At 43.7% G+C, this 25,447-nt stretch overlaps 1 protein-coding gene across 2 annotated transcripts in view; it reads left to right on the plus strand.

The window, feature by feature from the left end:
- Positions 1 to 355: 355 nt before the first annotated feature.
- Positions 356 to 25,447, plus strand: part of LOC133111821 (diacylglycerol lipase-alpha-like) — an 81,525-nt gene continuing 56,433 nt past the window's right edge. For both annotated transcript variants that reach the window (XM_061222430.1, XM_061222431.1), the window contains exon 1: positions 356 to 1,293. The gene's annotated coding sequence lies outside the window, so the exon portion shown is untranslated. The remainder of the gene's footprint in view (positions 1,294 to 25,447) is intronic.

Below are 25,447 nucleotides of genomic sequence, written 5' to 3' on the forward strand. Positions count from 1 at the left end.
TTATTTTCAATGCCAGTTTCTGACATAATGATACGTTATCTCTCGTTAAGCTCTAAAGGTATCTAATTAAGGATCATTAACAGCTGCATTTCAGGAATTGTGATTATGGTAGGAATGTACATAGAGAAGCCAGCGGCAGGACCCGGGTTGAAATCGCTTTTAGAGAATCTGAGTTGAACACACCCTCTATGGGGCCATTGCGCACAGTAAAAGATGCGGTACATTCATGCCCCAGCATGCAGATTCCTCTCTTCACATCCTGTGTGTATATGACCCACCAGGGCTCGTCCTGACAGCGATAAGATTCCAGCAAGTTTCAACAGAGATATATTCTGTAGGCTACGACTGAGGGGGTGTTTGTTCTGGATCCTGAATTGTCGGCTTGTGTTCTCTTAGCGGCGGTGGGCTACGTGAAAATCTGGTCAGCGCATAGAATATCTTTGCACGCGCTGTATCCATTCTAGGCATCCGTTCCTTAGTCCAGTACCTGCAGTTTTCCCAGTGGAAATTAAAATGATTTTAGGGGAGACGACATCATGACGTAAATTACGTAAATTGCGTAAAACCGAACAATCATTCGTGGCAGGAGCACATTCAAAGGCTGTCGTGCTGGGAACGGGAACAACTACGTCACATTTATGGGAGAGAGAAAGAGGAGAAAAAACGAAAACCGATAGACGGAGGGAAGCAGCAGTCAGTCGTTCCGGAAAATGAAACCGGACTGCAGCTTCGGTTTGGAGTTGTCTCTTCTGTCCAGGTTGCATACATAGCGAGCCATTCATTGAGTTATGCATCAACGTTATAAAGGCTATTTATATTATAGCGCGCAGAGAATGGTTGAAGCGAACAAACTGCAACTCGTCCAGTCCTGAGAGGACAGGTGAGGCGTAAATGTGCTAGATGCGAATGAGACAAGCATGTGACGTTATCAGCGATGATATTGAGTGAGACTGACAGACAGCTACTATGCTGCTTTATTCTGCTGTACTGTGTAGCGGTGGAATAGCTGCGACCTTACTCATCGCCTGATTTATGTGCGCTTGCTAGGAAGCTAGGTCGCATCGGAATACTGTAGCTGTTTGGTACCATAGACAGAAACACCTGTGTGGTGAGTTTAAGCTCGGAAGCCCCGCCACAGGCGGTCGATCCAGTGGTGTCACTCCCCCGGTACCACCCCGGCGGTAGAGCCCCAGCTCGGGACGGCTCTGGAGTGGGATAGGGGCTGAAAACGGAGGATGGGAGGTCGAAAGGAACCGCAGAAGCGGAATACGAGTAGGCACCGATATAACACAGGTGAGTTCGGAGCGTTGGGCACATTACGGTAGCATGTTGCTTTTTAGGGGAGAGGAGGGGTGTTGTGGTGCTGTTACTGCTAAGCAGGATTCTATGAAGTGGCAAAATGTGTTAATTATTATTTCAAGATAAAACCCGATTGTGAATAGGCTATGCGTCGCGCGTATGTGTATGCGTGTGCCCACGAGAGAGACGAAATGGGAGAATTGTGTCTGCGGGCCTTGTGCATTTTTACAAGCGTATGTCTGTTGTTGTACATCAGCTCCTCGGACCCTTTGGATTAAAGGTATTGATAAGGACGTTTTGTGAGATCATTTCTGGTTTTGCTTACATCACCACGATGTTTCGTCCCCCGTGCACGCGTGTACTCAACCCCATGAATACAGCCCTCTAGAGAGACCGCATTTTAGTGGAAACCGTCTTCCTTAGATAATCGCATAATCTATAATACATTTCAAGTGTAACTTTCACTCCTTCTCTCGCGGGCTCTAATACAGAAAATCCAGCTCTACTCTCAAGGAAATCTCTATCTCTGGTTTTTGTTTCCACCAATTACCCTGACTTCATTATGTAATTAACGGTGTACAGTACAGCAATGCTGATTTGATTATGGTAAAACGTTTCCAATAGGGAGGGACACACAAACTTTGTTAAGCTGTCAATCATTATATTTTCAATAAATGTATCAAAAGTGTCAGATCAGGACATTGGTCAGTTGAATTAATAAGCAGCCCCTTGGATGAGACGTTAATGTGTACTGCCTCACTGTGCTCATTAAAGAAGAGGAGGCACTTTGGTAACGCAAGTGGAGTTCTCAATCCCCTATCACTGGCCAGATTCTCACGAGAAAATAATTGCATCTGGTAACCTTATCATCCGTCCAACATCTGACTGGCAACCCAATACTTTGCACTCCCAGTGCACTTCGATTCATTACTTTGATTGAACCCCTCGTTGCAGGAAGATTTCAGAGTCAGTTTACCCGCAAACGCAACGGTAATGCAGCCGGTCTTACAGCACCAACCCAGCGGTAATGCAGCTGGTCTTACACCACCAACCCAGCGGTAATGCAGCTGGTCTTACACCACCAACCCAGCGGTAATGCAGCTGGTCTTACACCACCAACCCAGCGCTATTGCAGCTGGTCTTACACCACCAACCCAGCACTATTGCAGCTGGTCTTACACCACCAACCCAGCGGTAATGCAGCTGGTCTTACACCACCAACCCAGCGCTATTGCAGCTGGTCTTACACCACCAACCCAGCACTATTGCAGCTGGTCTTACACCACCAACCCAGCGGTAATGCAGCTGGTCTTACACCACCAACCCAGCGGTAATGCAGCTGGTCTTACACCACCAACCCAGCGGTAATGCAGCTGGTCTTACACCACCAACCCAGCGGTAATGCAGCTGGTCTTACACCACCAACCCAGCGCTATTGCAGCTGGTCTTACACCACCAACCCAGCACTATTGCAGCTGGTCTTACACCACCAACACAGCACTATTGCAGCTGGTCTTACACCACCAACCCAGCACTATTGCAGCTGGTCTTACACCACCAACCCAGCACTATTGCAGCTGGTCTTACACCACCAACCCAGCGGTAATGCAGCTGGTCTTACACCACCAACCCAGCGGTAATGCAGCTGGTCTTACACCACCAACCCAGCGGTAATGCAGCTGGTCTTACACCACCAACCCAGCGGTAATGCAGCTGGTCTTACACCACCAACCCAGCGGTAATGCAGCTGGTCTTACACCACCAACCCAGTGCTGATGCAGCTGGTCTTATACCACCAACCCAGTGCTGATGCAGCTGGTCTTATTCCTCAAACAGGTCTTCGCATTTTCCTTTCAATCTGCAATATCACATACAGTATAAGTGTCCTGAAAAAGTCCTGAAAAATGCACATTAAGGGTGAGTACATCAGGTATGGAAACAGTGGAGTGAAATCTGTTTCCTAATTCTTATGTTCATCTTTTGATTCCAAATTCACATGCTTTAAGTATACAGCAAAATTGACACATTTGAGTCCACCGTTTCCCAAACATTCAGAGGGCACTTTGGGCTTCTGGTTGAGTCTTCAACATCCCAAATTATTGTTGCATTCATTTTTATATAATGCAAAAACTGTGACATAGTTAAACCGCTATGTCAAAACTGCTAGTTAAAAGACTGCTAGCGAGAACAGCAGTTTAGATGCGCCTCTTATTTGCAAAGCAGGGCAGTAAAACTCCAGCTCATGATTTACAGCCCTCACCTTGCCAAAGACTTAGATAATAAAAAGGTGTCCTCTAACAATCTTTGATACCATTTCTCTATGTCAAAAAATGTTCCAATATAAGAACAGAAATATACAATTCAGAAGTTGCATGACTAAACACATTGTTTTTTTTCTTAGCTCACTTGTATTGCACGTTGTGACTAACATTGAAGTTTATTTAATAATCTGTTCAGCCATTTTCAAGAAAACGATACACTCACTGAGCACTTTATTAGTAAGACCTGTACTCTAGCTTGTTAATGCAAATATTTAATCAGCCAATCATGTGGCAGCAACTAAACTCATAAAATAATGCAGACATAGTCAAGAGGTCCAACAGTTTTTCAGAGCAAATGTTAGAATGGTGAAGAAATGTGATCTAAGTGACTTTGATTGTGGAATGATTGCTGGTGCCAGACAGGGTGGTTTGAATCTCTCAGAAACTGCTAATCTCCTGCGAGTCCAGTCTCTAGAGTTTGCAGAGAGTGGTGCGGAACACAAAAAACATCCAGTGAGCAGCAGTTCTGTGGACAAAAACCTTGTTAATGTAAGAGGTCAGTGGAGAAGGGCCAGACTGGTTAAAGCTGACAGGAAGGTGACAGTAACACAAATAACCACACATTAGAACAGTGGTATGCAGAAGAGCATCTCTGAACACACAACACGTCAAACGTCTTAAGTGGATAGGCTACGGCAGCAGAAGACCAATACATCTGAAGAATAAGTCTAATAAATACCTAATAAAGTGCTCTCTGTGTATATATTTTTTGGGACTATACCTAAGTGAGTGTCATCTTGAATTGTATGTTGTTGTGTCAAGGCATTGCTAGGTCATGTCAGTACCAAATTAATATAAAAAATATGGTAAGCGTCTTGTACAGGGTTTCCAACAAGGTATAATATGTAATATTCAGGTGACTGCCAGTTTGGTGTTACAGCAGACGTAATATTGCTTTCGGTCTGTGTATATACTGTGTAAAATTGTACTTTTGTAAATAGTTTTATGTTCGTTTGCCTCCAAAAATCCAACCCCACGTATGAGGTAGGTAACAAGACAATTACAGTGTTTGGACTTGCTACAGATGAACCTGTAATTGTACTGGCTAACAGGCTTATGGGGCTCTGGTTAACCTCATTTAGAAATAAAGTTCAATTTTATATGTGATGCAGGTTGGTTAGAAAGCATTAGGGTGAGTAATCCTTTTTTGAGAGCTGTTTGGTCACTTTGGCCATGCTTTATGCCATGCTCTCATATATATATATATATATATATATATATATATATATATATATATATATACAGTGGTGTGAAAAAGTGTTTGCCCCCTTCCTGATTTCTTATTTTTTTGCATGTTTGTCACACTTAAATGTTTCAGATCATCAAACAAATTTAAATATTAGGCAAAGACAACACAAGTAAACACAAAATGAAGTTTTTAAATGAAGGTTTTTATTATTAAGGGAGAAAAAAAATCCAAACCTACATGACCCTGTGTGAAAAAGTGATTGCCCCCTAAACCTAATAACTGGTTGGGCCACCCTTAGCAGCTACAACTGCAATCAAGCGTTTGCGATAACTTGCAATGAGTCTCTTACAGCGCTGTGGAGGAATTTTGGCCCACTCATCTTTGCAGAATTGTTGTAATTCAGCCACATTGGAGGGTTTTCGAGCATGAACCGCCTTTTTAAGGTCATGCCACAGCATCTCAATAGGATTCAGGTCAGGACTTTGACTAGGCCACTCCAAAGTCTTCATTTTGTTTTTCTTCAGCCATTCAGAGGTGGACTTGCTGGTGTGTTTTGGATCATTGTCCTGCTGCAGAACCCAAGTTTGTTTCAGCTTGATGTCACGAACAGATGGCCGGACATTCTCCTTCAGGATTTTTTGGTAGAGAGCAGAATACATGGTTCCATTTATCACAGCAAGTCTTCCAGGTCCTGAAGCAGCAAAACAGCCCCAGACCATCACACTACCACCACCATATTTTACTGTTGTTATGATGTTCTTTTTCTGAAATGCGGTGTTACTTTTACGCCAGATGTAATGGGACACACACCTTCCAAAAAGTTCAACTTTTGTCTCGTCAGACTACAGAGTATTTTCCCAAATGTCTTGGGGATCATCAAGATGTTTTCTGGCAAAATTGAGATGAGCCTTAATGTTCTTTTTGCTCAGCAGTGGTTTTCGTCTTGGAACTCTGCCATGCAGGCCATTTTTTCCCAGTCTCTTTCTTATGGTGGAGTCATGAACACTGACCTTAACTGAGGCAAGTGAGGCCTGCAGTTCTTTGGATGTTGTTGTGGGGTCTTTTGTGACCTCTTGGATGAGTCGTCGCTGCGCTCTTGGGGTAATTTTGGTCGGCCAGCCACTCCTGGGAAGGTTCACCACTGTTCCATGTTTTCGCCATTTGTGAATAATGGCTCTCACTGTGGTTCGCTGGAGTCCCAAAGCTTTAGAAATGGCTTTATAACCTTTTCCAGACTGATAGATCTCAATTATTTTCTTTCTCATTTGTTCCTGAATTTCTTTAGATCTTGGCATGATGTCTAGCTTTTGAGGATCATTTGGTCTACTTCACTTTGTCAGGCAGGTCCTATTTAAGTGATTTCTTGATTGAGAACAGGTGTGGCAGTAATCAGGCCTGGGTGTGGCTAGAGAAATTGGACTCAGGTTTGATAAACCACAGTTAAGTTATGTTTTAACAGGGGGGGCAATCACTTTTTCATACAGGGCCATGTAGGTTTGGATTTTTTTTCTCCCTTAATAATAAAAACCTTCATTTAAAAACTTCATTTTGTGTTTACTTGTGTTGTCTTTGACTAATATTTAAATTTGTTTGATGATCTGAAACATTTAAGTGTGACAAACATGCAACAAAAATAAGATATCAGGAAGGGGGCAAACACTTTTTCACACCACTGTATATATATATACAGTAAATCCTCAAATTGTGTCCGGGATTCTGTTTGAAGCCGGACCTTGGATAATAGCCGGGGGCGTGGCCGATTTGGACAAATAAAGGGCGGCCTGTAGCATAGTGGTTAAGGTAAATGACTGGGATACGCAAGGTCAGTGGTTCTAATCCCGGTCTCGCCACAATAAGATCCGCACAGCCGTTGGGCCGTTGGGCTGTTGAGCAAGGCCCTTAACCCAGCATTGCTCCAGGGGAGGATTGTCTCCTGCTTAGTCTCATCAACTGTACGTCGCTCTGGATAAGAGCGTCTGCCAAATGCCAATAATGTAATGTAATGTAATAAAGGCCGGCCCCCAAATACAAGCTGGGGTAATACTGCCTATCAGTCCATGAGCACTAGAAGACATTGTTTTGATTTAACTCAATTAAATAAAAGAGCTCTATTATATCTAATATTAAGATATTTTATATTGTTGGTTGGTTTAATACTGTTGCCAATGAAAAGTCGTTGTCCTACACCATGGGTCTCCAACACGTTGCTCTCAAGCTATCAGTCGCTTGCCGCCCGTTTCTAAGTAGCTTGCCAAAGGCTGAAGCAGTATACATTTAAACACAATTGTTGCTGCAAGGCATTCCAGCCTACGAATTTAATAAAAAGTAAATCAGGCAAAATTAAAAATGAACTCAATTTAGGCTACTTGGCTACGCAATAAGGTTTCCATGTATTTACAGCACAGCGCACGTTCAATGAATGAATGAAAGCGACTTCCTTGGCTCGCAAAAAACAGACGGGTGGAAATCCCGAGACTCTTTCAACTACATAAAACTTAACAGTGAACCATCATCTACCCCCCAGATTTCAGTGCCCATCAGTCCCAACATTTAGCAATCGAATCAAACAGTCCAAAAGTAAATTAAATCCCAAACCAAAGCGAAAATCTTTTGATAGCCTACCGGTATGCTGCTCCAAACGAAACGCATGTCTCACAATAAAACGCACTTTAGGAAAAAAAAATCCTTAACTTGCTGTTATCTACGCTAATTTGTTATTGTTGATGAAGGCGTGTCTGGCAAGTTGTTATTTTATGGATTCTGGACTTGTATGTGATTTATTGTGTTTGAGAATATTTGCAATACTGACACTGTGACTTACCAAACGGTGTTTCCTGATTAGCCTACACTAATTGATTTCTGAACGGTTACAGGACGTGTTGAACAGTGTTGGCCCACTTTAAGTGTAGCCTTTTACTTTATTTCTAAGAATAAAATTCTACAACCGAAGCCTAATAATAAATAAAGGCCTGCCTCGAATACAAGCCTGCCCCAAGGCCTGTGCTTTGTGCAGCCTAAGTAAATAAAAGACCCCGGACACAATTTGAGGATTTACGGTATATACAGTGCATTCGGAAAGTATTCACAGCGCTTCACTTTTCCCACATTTTGTAAATACTTATGTACATGTGATTTCTTAGTTTTAAATTTTTTATACATTTGCTAATGTTTCAAAAAAGCATCTTTCATGTTGTCATTATGAGGTGTTGTGTGTAGAATTTTGACTTTCCAGATGCACTGTATATATATATATTCTGTATCTAAAAATCTGTTTTAATAGAAAAATAAGCTTTTCTGATCATTCATGTGTCTGGACAAAGAGATATGCAGATGTTTTGTATTTGGAGAGATTTCGGGACCCTTGAGGACATCTGGGTGCAGTTTTGGGAAAACTCATTTGGGAAAAGCATTTGAATGCCTGTCGATATCTTTACCAAATTTTGTACACATTAAGCTCACATCAAGTTTGCCTACAAATATAAAATAGTTGTGGGTTGGTCTTTCACTTAAACATTGAGATTCAGTGCTAAACTATAAAAACATAACCCATTTTGTAATTGTTTTGTATTTTAATGTATCTTTTGTGTATAATGTATGTGCATGCTCTGACATAAATTAGTTCTGTTAAAAATAGTTGAATGGGACAAACATCTTCTTTAATTTATGTCTGCAATCGTGTATTTGCAGTAAATCATTTTTGAGATAATGATACTTTTATAGGACTAGTACAAAATAGTTAGAAGTGGAAAGGGTTAATTATACAAATAATGTTTCACTCATCTTGACCTTTATCAGGTATCTGGCAATTCAGATACTGACAAATCCGTCAGTAGGCTCAGCGCAAGGTTTTTTCTTCTACAAAGTAGTTTTCTTGTTTTGTGTTTGTACATCAATGGCATTCTCACACATCTCTACAGAACAAAGTATTTCATCAGTGATATAAGTCATACTTTGAAATGGATAACAGGAATAATAATATGCAGATACACTGGGAATGCAATGCTTTTTATGTACCTGCTGGAGCAAGTGATCGCTTCATCCCTGCCTCACCTCTCCCACCCCCCAACCACCAAGACCTATAGAAAATAGGCATACAGTCCCCTCCAAAAGTATTGGAACACCAAGGCCAATTCTGTTGTGTTTGCAATGCAATACACTGAATCAATTTTGGGTTGAGATAAAAATATGAACTCGAGACAAAAGTTCAGAATCTCAGTTTTTATTTCCTGGTATTTCCACCTAGATGTGTTATACTACTTAGAACATAGCACATTTGGTATCAAGCCACCCAATTATTGGAAAAGTATTGGAACCGAGTGTATCAGGCCTGCAACCCATTAACATCACCAAACTGTTGCATTCTTCTTGTGATGATTTTCCAGGCTTTTACTGTAGCCTCTTTGAGTTTTTATTTGTTTCAGAAGGTTTCCCCTTCAATCTCCTCTTCAGCAGGTGAAGTGCATGCTCAATTGGGTTAAGGTCTGGTGATTTACTTGGCCAGTCTGAAGTCTTCCACTTTTTCTCCCTAATGAAGTCCTTTGTTGTGTTGGCAGTGTGTTTTGCTGAATGATGTTCCTCCCAATCAGTTTGGTTGCATTTCTCGGTAAGTTGGCAGACAGAATGTTTTTGTAGACTTCTGAATTCATCCTGCTGCTACCATCATGAGTTATATCATCAATAAAGATTAGTGAGCCCTCTCTAGAATCAGCCATGGATGCCCAAGCCATGACACTTCCTCCACCGTGCTTCACAGATGAGTTTGTATGTTTTGGATCATGAGCAGATCCCTTCTTTCTCCACACTTTGGCCTTTCAATCAATTTCGAGGTTAATCTTTGTCTCAACAGTCCATAAAACTTTGTTCCAGAAGTTTTGTGGCTCATCCCTGTACTTCTTTGTAATCTCGCCTTCCAATTCTTACTACTGATGAGTGGTTTGCATCTTGTGGTATAGCCTCTATATTGCTTCTCTCTAAGTCTTCTTCGAATGGTTGATTGAGATACCTTCACCCCTGCCCTGTGGAGATGTTTGTGGTGTCACGGACTGTTGTTTTGGGGTTTTTCTTCACAGCTCTCACAATGTTTCTGTCATCAACTGCTGTTGTTTTCCTTGGTCGACCTGTTTGATGTCTGTTGCCAAGTCTGCCAGAAGTTTCTTTCTTTTTCCGGACATTCCAAGTTGTTGTTCAAGCTATCCCCAATGCTTGTGCAATGGCTCTGATTAATTTCCCCTCTTTTCTAAGCTTCAAAATGGCTTGCTTTTCTCCCAAAGCCAGCTCTCTGGTCTTCATGTTGGTTTATCTTCTTCCTCAAGGCTAGAACCAAGTGTAGACATTCTGAACTATTTATTGTTTAACCAATCAATCTAACAGGACACATCTGGGAAACAAGAAACACCTGTCTGTATGTTCCAATACTTTTACACACCTTGAAATTGGGTGTTTTGATACAAAAGGTGATATGTTCTAAGTTGTTATTTGTTGTAACAAATCAAGATAAAAATACCAGGAAATTCGGATTGGTCATCTCATGTTCTTCTTTTGACCTCAAACTCAATTGTCTTCAGTGTTGCATAAACAAAGGAATTGACCTTTCCGTTCCAATCCCTTTGGAGGGGACTGTATACAGTTTTAATTTAATTCATTAATTTATTAACAATGTCTGCTTCTCTGCCTGATGAAAACTTGGAGAAAATTACTTAATTTGAAATGACATGTCTCTGAGTAGGAACTTCAGCACATAAACCAATTGAGTTGGATTTATTACCAGGCAGAGGAGGGAGGTTGATGCTTTCAAAATAACTGCACTGACACCCGTGCATTAAATCTTATCTCTGACCGGTTTAAACCCTGTCAGGTTTAAAGGGCAGGTTGTTCTTAAACAGGGACAGTCAGGTTTAAGGGGCAGGTTGTTCTGAGACAGAGACAGTCAGGTTTAAGGGGCAGGTTGTTCAGAGACAGTCAGGATTAATGGGCAGGTTGTTCTGAGACAGAGACAGTCAGGTTTAAGGGGCAGGCTGTTCTGAGACAGGGACAGTCAGGTTTAAGGGGCAGGCTGTTCTGAGACAGGGACAGTCAGGTTTAAGGGGCAGGTTGTTCTGAGACGGAGACAGTCAGGTTTAAGGGGTAGGTTGTTCTGAGACAGAGACAGTCAGGTTTAAGGGGCAGGTTGTCCTGAGACAGAGACAGTCAGGTTTAAGGGGCAGGTTGTTCAGAGACAGTCAGGTTTAAGGGGCAGGTTGTTCAGAGACAGTCAGGTTTAAGGGGCAGGTTGTTCAGAGACAGTCAGGTTTAAGGGACAGGTTGTTCAGAGACAGTCAGGTTTAAGGGACAGGTTGTTCAGAGACAGGGCCAGTCAGGTTCAAGGGGCAGGTTGTTCTGAGACAGGGACAGTCAGGTTTAAGGGGCAGGTTGTCCTGAGACAGAGACAGCCAGGTTTAAGGGGCAGGTTGTCCTGAGACAGAGACAGCCAGGTTTAAGGGGCAGGTCAGAGATGTAGCAGCGTGATTGAGGCTTCACCATCTCCTTAGCCGTTGTTTCGCTTCTTCCTCCCACGGATTAAGTTTAAACTGTAAATTTTCACTTCTGTGGGTTGGCTGAGATCAATATGAGATTCTCTGCCAAGTCTTTAGTTCTGAAATGCCAAACTTGTGCATACTAAGCTTTTCACATGCTATAACTAAGCCATGTTATATTATTACCTTATGTAAGGGGCCTCATTGTGAACTGTGTGTTCAGATTAAAAACGTCGCCATTTGGCGTTTCCAGTAGACCCTGATCTATGGAAGCATAGCCACGCCAAAATGAAAATGAAAATGCAAATTGGCAATTACATTCTGTTTTCATTCCCTGTAGGTAAAAAAAACATGTTATAATTCAAATAAATTCAAAAGCCTGCTTTGCATTTTTATTTTCAAGTTAATGTACGCACTTTATATGACTACATAAATTTTTTTTGTTAATTTCGTATTCAGTTTTTCCTCATAATCTACAACAAAACCCTGTCATAATTTAAATGAAAATTCAAAACCACATTGTAAATAACAATTTCTTATTGTGACCGCATTATTATTATTATCCGTGACAAAAATCTAATGATAAGTCAATTGTTCATATTTTCGTGGCACAAGAGTGGCATAAATCAAATTAAATAGTGTTTTCCTTTGCATTGCAATTTTCATGTGGTCACGCAACAACCCTGCCAAAAATCTAATTTGTAATGCAAACCTTCATTGCATTTTCTAAGTCAAAATACCTGCCAATCAAGGGACGGGGGCATTACAGGGGCGGTTCAAATGTAACCAAGAATTGTCCGGCTAGTGGCTAGCTAGTCAGTTTAGGAATGGATCACAGAACCTGTGAACTAGAAAGGAAACTGGGTAACCTATGTGACAGAGCTGATATTTCCCTGCTTTTGTGAATCTGGAGTGTGAGTAGGGTTGCCACCTTAGTCCTGTAAAAATCCTGGGCACATACGAAGCTGGCAAACTGAGTAAGCCGGACTGTCAATCGCTCTCAAGGGTGCGTGAGCCTGAAGGAATGTGGTGCGCAACGACCTTGTGCTTGGTGCCAATTCCTCTTTCATTAGAAAAATAAAGAGTGTAATTTGTGAAGGCTAATAATGCGTCTGCACCATTTGTTACATTACATTTAGGAACGAACACTGGATACGCCGTTTACGTATCACGTGTTCATGAAGCAATACTAATGTATGCAACACTCAAAAATACTTAGATTCCGGGACATTTCATTTCATTATTTTTTCCAGGACAGACAAAATCTGCAAAATAGGCTACCCCTTTCACCATGAGCATTTCTATAACAATATCTAGTTAAGTCCAGTATCAGATGGTTTTTGTGCAGAGCAAATCTGGTCATTGGAAAGGCTGACAGTGATTTGGACGGTCATGGGAGCTTCGCCTAATAAAAATTGTGAATTGCTTTGTGTTTTTTTATATGATGTATAATTATATAAAAACATCATTAAAACATAATTTGTTTTAATCTTGATGTTGATTGATCCAGTCAAGACTGCTTAATGAGGGTCAATAATTATAATAATAATAATAATAATAATAACACAGCTTCATTTCAATGTCCAAACTGAGCATGTCATTGTTAACTTACAATTGGTTAAGGTTAGGCCTAGTGAAATGTTATTTTCTAAGTGTGACCGTCTGGTTTATTTTCTTAGTTTTCGACATAGTGACCACTGGCTGGGGTACTAGCTACTAGCTTTAGTTATGGGCCACAATAGCTTACGCTACAGCACTGTACCTACATTCTGTGGATCTTTAAAAGGCAGCTAGCCACAGGCAATAGACGGCACTGAAATCACAGTAATAGGATAATAAATTCTGTCCCCCTCAGAAAATAGGTGCTAATTCTAGATAACTAGTGAACAAAGTAATCAAATTTAACGTTTTAACATTTGGCCCTGGTTGGTATCTACAGAGTCAGCCATTACACTGGACTGAATGTAGCTCTGTTAGCTAGTAACACCAGAGAGGAAGAGGCGGAACTAACACCCATTTGAGCCCCCACTTACATGATTTGATTGACAGGTTTCTTGACTTTGAAAATTAAAATACCAAAGAGTGTTTGCATCAATTTGATTTTTGGCAGGGTTTTTGCGTGACCATGTGAAAATGATAATGCAAATGGAAGCAATGCTATTTCATATAGATTTTTCTTGTGCCAAGAAAACATGAGAATGTAATGATAAAGGGCCAGTTTTATAAAGGGCCGGAATTATCATTTGATTTTTGTCATGGATACTGCGGTTACAATAAAAAACTGTTATATAAAATGTGGTTCTTAATTTTTATTTAAATCATGACAGGGTTTTGTCATGGATGACGATAAAAACAATATGAAATGACTTCGCATTTACATTTTAAAATTGCCACATAAACTGCGTACATACTGACCACACGTCCTGGTCCAGCTGCGTACATACTGACCACACGTCCTGGTCCAGCTGCGTACATACTGACCACACGTCCTGGTCCAGCTGCGTACATACTGACCACACGTCCTGGTCCAGCTGCGTACATACTGACCACACGTCCTGGTCCAGCTGCGTACATACTGACCACACGTCCTGGTCCAGCTGCGTACATACTGACCACACGTCCTGGTCCAGCTGCGTACATACTGACCACACGTCCTGGTCCAGAACAAAGAGCCCTGGGTGTGACCACATCATGTGGGTGACATAAGGCGCATGCTGTTTCTTAGCCTGGAGCAAGGAGAGAGAGGTTCGGTCCACGGACAGTGTTCCCAGTCCATAGCCTCCGCAAACTTATCCTCAGCATCGTGTAAAAGTGAATACATAATGGTTCTTATAATAAGAAGATTCCGGATTAAGTTATTTGTGTCACAACTGAGAGTAGTAGTTCTTACATAAAGCTACAGCGTATCATAAAATAAGTTGGAAGACGCAAGAGGGAGTTTGGTATGGTGCTATGAGGGGCATAATGTATTTGAGCAGTGCTAAATGCAGTGTGTGTAGTTTGGCATGGTGCTACAGAACATAATGTATTTGAGCAGTGCTAAATGCAGTGTGTGTAGTTTGGTATGGCGCTACAGAGGATAATAGATTTGAGCAGTGCTAAATGCAGTGTGTAGAGTTTGGTATGGCGCTACAGAGGATAATAGATTTGAGCAGCGCTAAATGCAGTGTGTAGAGTTTGGTATGGCGCTACAGAGGATAATAGATTTGAGCAGTGCTAAATGCAGTGTGTGGAGTTACGTATGGGGCTATGTGGGGCATAATGGATTTGAATGAGCAGTGCTTCCTCCACCACATTCACTGCTCAGAGTTTTTTCCGGGCTCGTTTGGCAAAGATGCGGAGTCTAGGTGTGAGCTTTCGGTTTGTGGTGGAAGACGGGTTAGTGGGTGGAAGACGGGTTAGTGGGTGGAAGACGGGTTAGCGGGTGGAAGACGGGTTAGCGGGTGGAAGACGGGTTAGTGGGTGGAAGACGGGTTAGTGGGTGGAAGACGGGTTTGCGGTGGAAGACAGGTTAGCGGTAGTAGACGGGTTAGCGGTGGAAAACGGGTTAGCGGGTGGAAGACGGGTTAGTGGGTGGAAGACGGGTTAGCGGGTGGAAGACGGGTTTGCGGTGGGAGACGGGTTAGTGGGTGGTAGACGGGTTAGTGGTGGAAGACGGGTTAGTGGGTGGAAGACGGGTTTGTGGTGGTAGACGGGTTAGTGGGTGGAAGACGGGTTAGTGGTGGTAGACGGGTTTGCGGTGGGAGACAGGTTAGCGGGTGGAAGACGGGTTAGCGGTGGTAGACGGGTTAGTGGTGGAAGACGGGTTAGCGGGTGGAAGACAGGTTAGCCGGTGGAAGACGGGTTAGCGGTGGTAGACGGGTTAGTGGTGGAAGACAGGTTAGCGGGTGGGAGACAGGTTAGCGGGTGGAAGACGGGTTAGTGGTGGTAGATGGGTTTGCGGTGGGAGACAGGTTAGCGGGTGGAAGACGGGTTAGCGGTGGTAGACGGGTTAGTGGTGGAAGACGGGTTAGCGGGTGGAAGACAGGTTAGCGGGTGGAAGACGGGTTAGCGGTGGTAGACGGGTTAGTGGTGGAAGACAGGTTAGCGGGTGGGAGACAGGTTAGCGGGTGGAAGACGGGTTAGCGGTGGTAGACGGGTTAGTGGTGAAAGACGGGTTAGGGGGGAGCATGGGGGTGGTGGTAGACGGGTTTGCGGTGGGAGACAGGTTAGCGGGTGGGAGACAGGTTAGCGGTGGTAGACGGGTTAGTGGTGGAAGACGGGTTAGCGGGTGGAAGACAGGTTAGTGGGTGGAAGACAGGTTAGCGGGTGGAAGACAGGTTAGCGGATGGGAGACGGGTTAGTGGGTGGAAGACGGGTTTGTGGTGGTAGACGGGTTAGTGGGTGGAAGACGGGTTAGTGGTGGTAGACGGGTTTGCGGTGGGAGACAGGTTAGCGGGTGGAAGACGGGTTAGCGGTGGTAGACGGGTTAGTGGTGGAAGACGGGTTAGCGGGTGGAAGACAGGTTAGCGGGTGGAAGACGGGTTAGCGGTGGTAGACGGGTTAGTGGTGGAAGACAGGTTAGCGGGTGGGAGACAGGTTAGCGGGTGGAAGACGGGTTAGCGGTGGTAGACGGGTTAGTGGTGAAAGACGGGTTAGGGGGGAGCATGGGGGTGGTGGTAGACGGGTTTGCGGTGGGAGACAGGTTAGCGGGTGGGAGACAGGTTAGCGGTGGTAGACGGGTTAGTGGTGGAAGACGGGTTAGCGGGTGGAAGACAGGTTAGCGGGTGGAAGACAGGTTAGCGGGTGGAAGACAGGTTAGCGGATGGGAGACAGGTTAGCGGGTGGAAGACGGGTTAGTGGTGGTAGACGGGTTTGCGGTGGGAGACAGGTTAGCGGGTGGGAGACAGGTTAGCGGTGGTAGACGGGTTAGTGGTGGAAGACGGGTTAGCGGGTGGAAGACAGGTTAGCGGGTGGAAGACAGGTTAGCGGATGGTAGACGGGTTAGTGGTGGAAGACGGGTTAGCGGGTGAGAGACAGGTTAGCGGTGGTAGACGGGTTAGTGGTGGAAGACGGGTTAGCGGGTGGAAGACAGGTTAGCGGGTGGAAGACAGGTTAGCGGATGGTAGACGGGTTAGTGGTGGAAGACGGGTTAGCGGGTGAGAGGCAGGTTAGCGGTGGTAGACGGGTTAGTGGTGGAAGACGGGTTAGCGGGTGGAAGACAGGTTAGCGGATGGGAGAAGGGCACTGTCTCTGTGGCCGTGACTGTCTTGGGATGCTACTGGGGAGCCAGAGAAGGGATGACACTGGGCAGAAGTGTACTGGTCTGGCAGGAGTATATTGCATTTTATTACTTTACATTATAATCAGGCAATTTGCAGATATATTTCTCCAGAGTATTTTACACATTGCATTTATTGGTTTATAGATTATTAGATTATTATTAGAAATAGATTATTTTTTAAATGGCATCCATTCATGCAGTTCGATATTGGCTGAATCAGCTGAGGGGTTAAACATCTTGCTCAAGGGTACAATGCAGTGCTTTACCTGGGAATAATAAAATAAAAAATAATTTGTTATTTTGCTATCGCTTTTATCCAAAGTGATTTACAGTTGATTAGAAGAAGCCGGGGTCCCCCCTGGAGCAATATGGGATTAATGGCCATGCTCAAGGGCCAAACAGCTGTATAGATCTTGTCATGGCTACAAGCCAAGGCTTGAACCACCAACCTAGTCATCTACCTTAGCCACAAAGCTGACCCAGAATGGACCTGCAACCTCTCGCTCTCTAACCGATGTGGTGCACTGCCATGTGTGGCCTCCAAACTGCTGACTGTGTGGGTCCTTGGTGAAACCATTCTGTTCAATATACTGCTGGACTTAACCTTCTTTGGTGTTTACAGTGGTTGCATAAAGGCAGAATAATCGGTTGGCATAGAAATCTGACATATAGGCTGGTGTACCTTGACCCACGGTATAGGCCTTCCATTGTTGGTACCTAATCCTAATCCACAACTTCTGCTCGTGAGAATTTAGCCTCTGTGCTGTAAAACCCTGAGAGACCTAAGCATATTGTGGCTGATTTTCCCTCCTCCTAGTTTATGCCTTCAGTCTGCCTTTACCCTCACCATCAAGCCACGGCTTTTCCCAGAAGTCTCAGTTACACGAACATACCATGGAACCGTGATGTCATTGTACCGCGTGTGTGAACTGCAATGAAAGGGTGCAAGACATAGCGCCCTGGTAGGAAGCATGTGTTCCAATGCTATTTATTCATAGTCACTCAAGTCTCAACATGTGAAGAAAAACTAAAATATTATCACCCATCACCGAAAACACAAAATATTTACATACAGGGGTTCCCCCAGAAAGGTTGTTAGGCCCGGTGGCAAGTATCTTTTGACGGGGGCCCTGTCCGGGCCAGCGACAGATTGATGGCAGCATTAAGGTAGGGCCCTACAGTTTCTGTGATAACAGACGATGACAGAATCATGGAATTGAGAATTTAAAAAAAACAATAACACAGATTCCATTGGTCCCTAAATGAAGTCAGTGCTAAAAGCTGACTGTAGATTTGAAAATATGCCTACGTAATGAAAATGTTGTTATAAATAGGTAATTCATTCATTCATTCATTATCCTAACCTGCTGCACCATCCATGCCGCCGTCTTTCATTCAACACACATTTTAAAAAATCAACAACTATTTGCCGCATAGCAGAGTCTTACAAATAATCTGACAGTGATGCAGTGGGGAGCACTGCTGCCTCACAGCAGGAGGTCCTACGCACTGCTGCCTCACAGCAAGGAGGTCCTACGCACTGCCGCCTCACAGCAAGGAGGCACAGAGCACTGCCGCCTCACAGCAGGAGGTCCTGAGCACTGCCGCCTCACAGCAGGAGGTCCTGAGCACTGCCGCCTCACAGCAGGAGGTCCTGAGCACTGCCCCCTCACAGCAGGAGGTCCTGAGCCTCACAGCAGGAGGTCCTGAGCACTGCCGCCTCACAGCAAGGAGGTCCTGAGCACTGCCCCCTCACAGCAGGAGGTCCTGAGCCCTGCTGCCTCACAGCAGGAGGTCCTGAGCACTGCTGCCTCACAGCAGGAGGTCCTGAGCACTGCTGCCTCACAGCAGGAGGTCCTGAGCACTGCTGCCCCACAGCAGGAGGTCCTGAGCACTGCTGCCTCACAGCAGGAGGTCCTACGCACTGCTGCCTCACAGCCAGGAGGTCCTGAGCACTGCCGCCTCACAGCAGGAGGTCCTGAGCACTGCCGCCTCACAGCAGGAGGTCCTGAGCACTGCCGCCTCACAGCCAGGAGGTCCTGAGCACTGCTGCCTCACAGCAGGAGGTCCTGAGCACTGCCGCCTCACAGCAGGAGGTCCTGAGCACTGCTGCCTCACAGCAGGAGGTCCTGAGCACTGCCGCCTCACAGCCAGGAGGTCCTGAGCACTGCCGCCTCACAGCAGGAGGTCCTGAGCACTGCTGCCTCACAGCCAGGAGGTCCTGAGCACTGCCGCCTCACAGCAGGAGGTCCTGAGCACTGCCGCCTCACAGCCAGGAGGTCCTGAGCACTGCCGCCTCACAGCAGGAGGTCCTGAGCCCTGCTGCCTCACAGCAGGAGGTCCTGAGCACTGCCGCCTCACAGCAAGGAGGTCCTGAGCACTGCCGCCTCACAGCAGGAGGTCCTGAGCACTGCTGCCTCACAGCAGGAGGTCCTGAGCACTGCTGCCTCACAGCAAGGAGGTCCTGAGCACTTTACATGCAGTTTACATGTTCTCCCCGTGTTCGCGTGGGTTTCCTCCCACAGTCCAAAGACATGCAGGTTAGGCTGATTGGAGAGTCTAAATTGCCCGTGGGTATGAGTGTGTGAGTGAATGGTGTGTGTTCCCTATGATGGACTGGCGACCTGTCCAGGGTGTATTCCTGCCTTTCGCCCAATCTATGCTGGGATAGGCTCCAGCCCCCCTGCGACCCTGTTCAGGATAAGTGGGTTAAGATAATGGATGGATGGAATATAAATGTTTTTTGCACTCACAAACAACTTGTATTCAACTCCTGATTGCCTACTGTGCTAGATCAACCAAGAGATTCAAACTGATCACTTTAATGCCTAGGGAAAAATCGGCACTTGGTGCCTTCCATTTGCTTGTAATTGTGTCCTCTCTTTCATGAGCAATGCAGTCAAAAAAAGACGTTGTACTGCTGCCATGTTGCATTGAACTATCCAGTCTCTTTTTAGATCAGTGCTCATGAAGAAGAGGACATTCTCTTCCTCATCGCAATCGCCTCCAGTATTTGGCCGTCTGAAACAACTGTATAAGGTTTTTTGTCAATGTCATCAAGCTGACGTTATTAATAAATAATGTGAAGTCGTTATTTTGATGCTGATTAATAAATCATGTCACATTAAAATGTATAAAGTTTAACATTACACACTGCTTACTGTACAATGTTTGTTTTAAAAAATATATTGTTACAAGACCAAATCCATTCCTATTATTGAAAAAGGCTCACTGACATGGTGACCGACCGTCTGCCTGTGTTTACAATCCTTAAATTCAGGTTTCAAAATATGCAGTTGACAGACTGACACTCACCAAAACATTGTATAGCTGTACAATAATTCAAGCTCATTGGTTGAAAATCGGTTCTAATTGCCACAGTTCAACGTCAGCGCGTTCACAGAGAAGAAGTCTGAAATGTTTGTTGTGAGTTTTTGCTGAATGTCACTCCACACACACTGATCTCAGACCTGCTGTTTGTGAACATCGTGAGTTTCTGTTCTTTGGAAGTGTTGAACGTCACTCCACGCACACTGATCTCAGACCTGCTGTTTGTGAACATCGTGAGTTTCTGTTCTTTGGAAGTGTTGAACGTCACTCCACGCACACTGATCTCAGACCTGCTGTTTGTGAACATCGTGAGTTTCTGTTCTTTGGAAGTGTTGAACATCACTCCACGCACACTGATCTCAGACCTGCTGTTTGTGAACATCGTAAGTTTCTGTTCTTTGGAAGTGTTGAACGTCACTCCACGCACACTGATCTCAGACCTGCTCTTTTCCTACATTGCGTTCACGTATTAACCAGCAAATGTCGCTGGTGAGCTTTCAAACCAAGCCGCCCTACTGTTTCAAAAACGTATAATACATCTTAAAAAGACATTATGACACATTTTTCCCTGATGCTTACGGCGGGTGAACTTAGGCCCGGCGGGCCACCTGTGTGTGACAAGGAAAGCCTGTGAATAAGGCTATGGCAGCATGTCTAAGGGAAACAGGAGCAAAGCACTACCAATACTGATCCAGTGACAGCACTGAGCGCTAAGTCCACCAGAGACTCTATAGCTTATGCCAGCCATCCACTCCTGCCCCTCAACTATAGGACAGACTAAAGAGATACGCTTTAAGCCTTGCTCTGCCATCTATGGTACTTTTAGCTATTCTAGGAATAACAAGGAGGCCTACACCCTGCAAATGGAGCATTTGTGAGGGACTATAAAGAATAAATTATTTAAATAAACTATAAACGCAATTGTGGGGTACAAGGAATATATACTCCTACAACATTCCTCTTTCCTCTAACTCCTTTCTTGACTAAAGGGTGATTTTGGCTCAGGTGGTAAGAGCAGTCATCTGGCAGTCGGAGGATTGCTGGTTCGATCCCGTCCTGGGTGTGTCAAAGTGCACCTGTGCAAGACACCGAACCCCCAACTGCTCCTGACGAGCTGGTTGGTGCCTTGCATGGCAGCCAGTCGCCGTTGGTGTGTGAGTGCGTGTGTGAATAGGTGAAGGAGAAGCATCAATTGTACAGCAATTTGAATAAAGGCGCTATATAAATGCAGACATTTGACATAAATTGCGAAAGACTCTTTGTAGACGGACGGCCTACATTGGCTCTACAATATTACCAGTCAAACTTACGGTTTTTCATTGTTAATGAAATTAATGTTTCCACTTACCCAGAGTAGTATGCTCATTCAGATAGTTTAGCTGAAATATCCATCCATCCATCGATCCATCGATCGCAGAGCACACACACCATTCACTCACACCTACAGGCAATTTAGACTCTCCAATCAGCCTAACCTGCATGTCTTTGGACTGTGGGAGGAAACCGGAGTACCCAGAGGAAACCCACGCAGACACGGGGAGAACATGCAAACTCCGCACAGAGAGGCCCCGGCCGACGGGGATTCAAACCCAGGACCTCCTTGCTGTGAGGCGGCAGTGCTACCCACTGCACCATCCGTGCCGCCTAGTTGAAATATGTTTTCTAAATATTTGCTGTAGTTCACCCTGGGAAAGTGAACTATATTGGACCTTCGTATGTCTACAAAGCACAAAAAACGAAAAAAAAACATATTTTTACAAATAGAATCCTGCGGTTAAGCACAAACATTAACAGAGTTTATTTTCTGCAGGGTTCCATTCAACTAGTTTACTTCTACTGAATACCAACTGTGTAGGAGGCAGGCGAGCTAGCAGGAGACTTGAGTGGTGGTGATAGGACGTTTTGTAGTTCAATGTGCAACTTACTTTATTAAAGCACATAGCAGCTTTGAAATTCATGGTGGGATATTAACGGGTGTAACATTGGGGTGGGAAATCATTTTCTCTTAGGGCCTGTGTTTGGGATTATGATTCCCATGCCTCAGTTAGCTTATTAGCTGTGTGCAGCAGTGCTCGTTCACACTGAGACCACACTGAAGCCTTGTCTATAGGGACATGAAACACACAAGCAGAAACTCTGTGGGCAAGTTTGTGTACAGTAATGCAGTGTTTTTAGAAATGTGCGTCAGCACTTCTGTGTACAGTAATGCAGTGTTTTTAGAAATGTGAGCCAGCACTTCTGTGTACAGTAATGCAGTGTTTTTAGAAATGTGAGCCAGCACTTCTGTGTACAGTAATGCAGTGTTTTTAGAAATGTGCGTCAGCACTTCTGTGTACAGTAATGCAGTGTTTTTAGAAATGTGCGTCAGCACTTCTGTGTACAGTAATGCAGTGTTTTTAGAAATGTGCGTCAGCACTTCTGTGTACAGTAATGCAGTGTTTTTAGAAATGTGCGTCAGCACTTCTGTGTACAGTAATGCAGTGTTTTTAGAAATGTGCGTCAGCACTTCTGTGTACAGTAATGCAGTGTTTTTAGAAATGTGAGCCAGCACTTCTGTGTACAGTAATGCAGTGTTCGTGACCTTTCAGCTGTCAGATCTGCCTCTTCTAAGACATATTTTTGAGCAACAGTTGTGTCTACTGTCATCTTCAATCTCCTGAAAAAGTGTTAGTCTACCTATTGTCAGAGTGATACTCAAATGGAAAGGTCACACCATCAGTTATGCACTGTCAATGTTTTGTTCTATGACTAAATAAAGTGAATTTAATTAATTCCTTTTTTAGTCAAAACCTTTTTCAGAACTAAAGCAACAACTGTTAAAGGTATAATATTATACATTTTGATATTTTTTATAATTGGCACTTAAAAATAAATAAATGTATAATTACCTCATAAATATTGCTGCATTATTTATTTTGTGGGTAAGCCAAGAACTGTATCAGCGTACAGGAAGTTTTACATTTTCAGCACATGATGATCTAACATTAGCTCACAAATTAACACGCAGTTGGGACAGACAGAATGAAGCGTTTGCTCTGTCTTGCGCTTCCTAGCACAGGCGGACAAAACAAACACATTTTAGTCTGCTACTTCTCAAATACAGTGGGCCTCATTTGTCAAAATCCATGTGCAAATGTATGTGTGATCGGAACCAAACTAACAAATTGCGCCGGACCTAACACAGGTAGACACAGCTTTTTCCGTATACACATGTGTATGTTGATAAATACCATGTAATCGTACATCACAGGCGCGTTCACATAATTTGTGTTTAGCATAAATTGACGCCCCTAAAACGCCATATAGGGAATTTTGGCTTTTTAAAGAGATAGTCGAAAAAAGAAAAAAGCTAAAGCTTCTCTGAAGCGAAGATTGAAGTTCTGTTAATGGAAACATATTTTATTTCGTAGTGTAAGCAGTGGATTGTCAGAGCTGGGGAAGACTAAAGCCTGGCAATATATCGCCTAGCTTTTGTAAACTCTTTCTGAAGTATCATGCTATGCCGCAGGTAAAAAGGGTGGTACTTTCCTTCCCACAGTGAAGCCTGGAAGTCAGCAATTTCAGCTCCGCCAACCATAGATTATGTATAGCTTATTATAACTTTGCAGGCATCTTTTCTTTAATGTATTAATGTATTTTTACTAAATGCGTCTGCATCTATTAGCTAGTTTGCTAAACCCGTCATGGTTAGTTTACTAGTTCTACAAGCGGCTTCCTTCCAGGCTTCACTGAGGGAAGGAAAGTACAGGGCTGGAGGAAGGCATTGGCAAATTATAGGAGAGACGCCGCTGTCTGACGTAACTATGGTAAAATGTGTATGTGGCCTACCACTGCCTGTCGTGAGTTACTGCTTTTATAAAACAGTTACCAAATATGATGATATAGGTATTATAGACACAATCCACTTAAAAGCTTTTTCTATTCTATGTCATTACAAGAAAAATGTTCAAGAAAATAGTTCCTCCTTCTGGCAGATAGTGCCAGGCGGTTGCTATGCAACATTAGTAAACTAGCGTTGTTCTGCCAAACTCGCTGCCAAGCTTGCAAGTTACCTTGAGTGAGCAAACAAGAGTTTATGCCTTTTTATGTTTATTTGTACGTTCCCATTGTGCAAGCCCTGAAGACCTGTCCAACATCAGTGGGGGCATGTTGGAGAAGCGCTGCTCTGCTTTCTCTGCGGTCCGCCCTAAAGCTGTCGCACTTCGGTCTGCTTACAGATACAAACCTCGCACAAATGAAGACCCGCATCGGATAGTTTCTGAATGACATGGAAGTGGAGGCAGTGTGGAGCTCTGCATCCCTGCTTGCTATTCCTGAGAAGCATTGTTAACATACAGTACTGTGCAAAAGTCTCTTTCAAGATTCTTTCAAAAATAATTCAATGAAAGGTCCTAAATAAACATACTATACATTTTACGCTACATTTTAGTAATTTGCCAGAATAGTTAAAAACTGAATCAAATCAATATTTTTGGTGTTAAAAACATCATTGCCAGCACTGTCTATTGGCTATTGTTCTATAAGACAATCAGCAGGGAGGTTGTTCCAAACATGTTGGAGAACTTGCCACAGTTCTTCTGCTGACTTTGGTTGGCTCCATGCTTCTGATCTCAGACAGCCTTGATCAAGTTTTTATGTAAAAAGTAGTCAATTGCTTGCACAGAAATGAACATTATATATATATATCTAGGGTACCTAAGACTTCTGCACAATACTGTACTTAAAATATAACTACCTGTTTTATAATATACACTCAGTGAGCATTTTATAAGGTAGACCTGTACACCAGCTTGTTAATGCAAATATCTAATCAGACAATCTGGTGGCAGCAACTGAATGCATAAAAGCATGCAGATGTGGTCAAGAGGTTCAGCTGTTGTTCAGACCAAATGTCAGAATGGGGAAGAAACGTGATCTAAGTGACTTTGATTGTGGAATGATTGCTGGTGGTTTGAGTTTCTCAGAAACTGATCAGTGGTGATCTCCTGTGATTTTCACGCACAACAGTCTCTATAGAGTTTGCAGATAATGGTGCATAAAACAAAAAATATCCAGTTAGCAGCAGTTCTGTGTGCAGAAACGCGTTGTTAATGAGAGGGGTCAGAGTAGAAGGGTTTCCTGCCATCGAAGCTGACAGGAAGGTGACGGTAACGTAAATAACCATGCATGCAGTGATATGCAGAAGAGCTTCTCTGAACACACAATCAAAACTCAACATGGATAGGCTACAGTAGCAGTCAAAATAAGTCTAATAAATACCTAATAAAGTGCTCACTGAGTGTAGACATCTACTACAATGTATAGAAACCTAGCTATATTATAACAAAGTAAAATATAATTAGGAAAAAGCCAGTGGGTTGCAGGCTGTAACAAATTGTTTGATTATATGTCTGAGCTCATTTGACTTGCGATATGAATTCTACGCTTTCCAGCAGCTGGCAGTCCTGTATCCGCTTACCAGTCAAAACTTTAAAAATCCTTGCTAGCTAGTTGGGCTTGTCCTCGGGACTTGTCACAGAATCAGGAGTACCCA

The sequence above is a fragment of the Conger conger genome, chromosome 15, assembly GCF_963514075.1.
Source record: "Conger conger chromosome 15, fConCon1.1, whole genome shotgun sequence".
NCBI lineage: Eukaryota > Metazoa > Chordata > Actinopteri > Anguilliformes > Congridae > Conger > Conger conger.